Genomic DNA, 2657 nt, shown 5'->3' on the forward strand with positions numbered 1-2657 from the left:
AAGGATAAAACCGAGAAAAGGAGAATACGAATGGGCTTGCCCGCGTCTCTCTCTATCTCTCTCTCTCTCTCTCTCTCTCTCCCACACACACACAGGCACACCCGCACGCGCATACACACAGGCAAGCCCACTGCATCCCAAAACAAAAGTTCCCTGCAATACACCACCATGACCACAGGAGGGAGCTCCAGGATACCCTATGGAAGATCAATAGTGGGAAAAAAAACCCAGCCAAGCATAGGATCCCATTCGCTGATGGGGACTGATGGAAGGGCACCGAGAGGGGCACGCTCCTGGCCAGACACCCCAAGGACAGACGACGGCAGCAGCTGCAGGAAGGGGAGCGAGCGGGCTGGCCGAGTAAGACCGACCGAAAGTGGCCCCAGACTTATTCCACGGTGTATGCCCTGCACGCGTTTTACCTCGCCTGTTTCCCACGCAGTTTCTGCTGTGGGATCTGTGCACTAAACAGACAGTCGATGGGAGGGCTGAAAAGAAAAGCCATCCCCTTACCACGGGAGAAATGGCTTAGTCAAGGCCACTCCTCCTCTTCCTCCATTCCTCTCTCAGGGGATGTCAAGCACATGATCTCCAAGCTGGAGGTCTGAGACAGACCACGCCTAGAGCTGGCCCAGGGCCACAGATTCTCAAAAGGACAGCCCCTGAGGCCTTGGGGCCTTCCACGCCCACAAGGAACTACGGGGACCGCAGGTGGTGGAGGGGGCCCCCCCCCAGCAGGTGGTGGGCGTGGTGGTGAAGGGCATCGGACTCCCACTTGGGAGAACACGGTCCACGACTGGGACATGGCGGCTTGATTTCTCATAAGCTTGCTCTCGCTCTCTTGCTTTGTCCCTCTCTGGTAGAATGGAAAGAAATCCATGAAGTAAACCCTATATCATTCTGAAAAACGAGCAAACAACAAAACAAGGGCGAGGGGAGGAAACAGGAACCCCATGTCCGGGGGTACCGTGGGCACTCCCCCGGGCACTGTAGGAGGGAACACTGAGGGGTCCAGAATTGTGTTCTGGCCCCCACAGCCGGAAGTCTCCCTGGGGGGATGTGGGGGGGGTAGGAACCACCGGAAGACCCGCTCCCAGAGACGCCTGTGGGTGACATAGTAGGATGCCATGAATGGAAGTCCCGCCTGCCCACGCCTAGGTCTATGGGTAATGGAGTCTGAAGCTGTGACCGGAAGTCCCCCACTGGCCGGCTATTCCTGGACACCTTCGGCCCAGAGGACTGTGGCCAATGTAGTCCAGGAGTCACTCAAAGGGCGAGGGAGGACGATAGCGGACCCCCCCCAATAAAATTGCCGTATCCTGGAGGCCTAAGGATAAAACCAAGAAAAGGCGAATCCAAACGGGCTTGCCGGCCTGCCTCTCTCTCTCTTTCTCTCTCTCTCTGTCTCACACACACACACAAACACGCACGCACACGCGCACACGCGCATACACACACACAAGCCCACCGCATCCCAAAAAAAAAAAAAAAACCGTCCTCTGCAATACACCACTGTGACCATAGGAGGGAGCTCCGGCACAGCCTATGGAAAACGGTCCCCTGCAATACACCACCATGACCACAGAAGGGAGCTCTGAGACACCCGATGGAAGAGCAATAGGGAAAAAGGAAGCAGGAGCATGGGATCCCATTCGCAAATGGGGACCCACAGCAGGCCACCGAGACAGGAACGCTCCTGAGAAGACATCCGATGGACAGGGCACCACCTGCAGGAAGGGGAGCAGGCCAGCTGGCCGTGTCCTAATGACCCAAAGCCACCCTAGACATATCTCATGCTGTACGTCCATCAGGCGTTTTACCTCGCCTATTTCCCGCCCAGCTTCTGCCTTGGCATTTGTGCACTAAACAGACAGAGTCGTGGGGAGGGCTGGAGCAAAAGACCACCCCCTTTACCGGGAAAAATGGCTTTGTCGAAGCAGCGATGACTCCTCCTCCTCCTCCTCCTCCTCCTCTCCTCTCTCAGGGGGATGCAGAGCGCGTGATCTCCAAACTGAATGTCTGAGACAAACCGCATGTCTGAAGCTGGCCCAGGGACACGGATTCTCAAAATGACAGGCCCTGAGGCCTTGGGGCCTCCCCCGCCCACGAGGGAATAAAGCTCCCAGCTCCAAAGAGGGGAGGAAACAGGAACCCCATGTCCCCGGGTACCAGGGGCACTCCCCCGGACACTGTACGAGAAAACCAAGAGGAATTGGGGAACGGAGTCCAACGGACCGCCGGAAGACCCCCCCCCACCAGAGAAGTCTGTGGGGGAAGGAGTAGAGTGCTGCGACCGGAAGTCCCGCCCACCCCCGCTGAGATCTATGGGTAACGAAGTCCGAAGCATCGACCGGATATCTCCCTCGGCGGCCCGTTATTCCCTGACACATTCTGCCTAGAAGACAATGGGAAATGTAGTCTGGCTCTACCCTGTAAAAGGCGGCCTGATGGCCAGCTGGAGTCTAGCACCCTCTGCTGGCCTTCTCAGAGGTTGCACATGCCCTATAGCAAAAACCTCTCCAAAATTAAATTAAATAAATAAATACATACATACATAGATATGGGACCAGCAGTTAGTGTAATAGTTAGGTCGCTGGACTCTCACATCCTCGACCGCGGACCCGGTGGCTTAAAACTCACGCCGGATTGGGGCGGGG

This window comes from Tupaia chinensis, unplaced genomic scaffold (genome assembly GCF_000334495.1).
Source record: "Tupaia chinensis unplaced genomic scaffold, TupChi_1.0 Scaffold000128_1, whole genome shotgun sequence".
Classification (NCBI taxonomy): domain Eukaryota; kingdom Metazoa; phylum Chordata; class Mammalia; order Scandentia; family Tupaiidae; genus Tupaia; species Tupaia belangeri.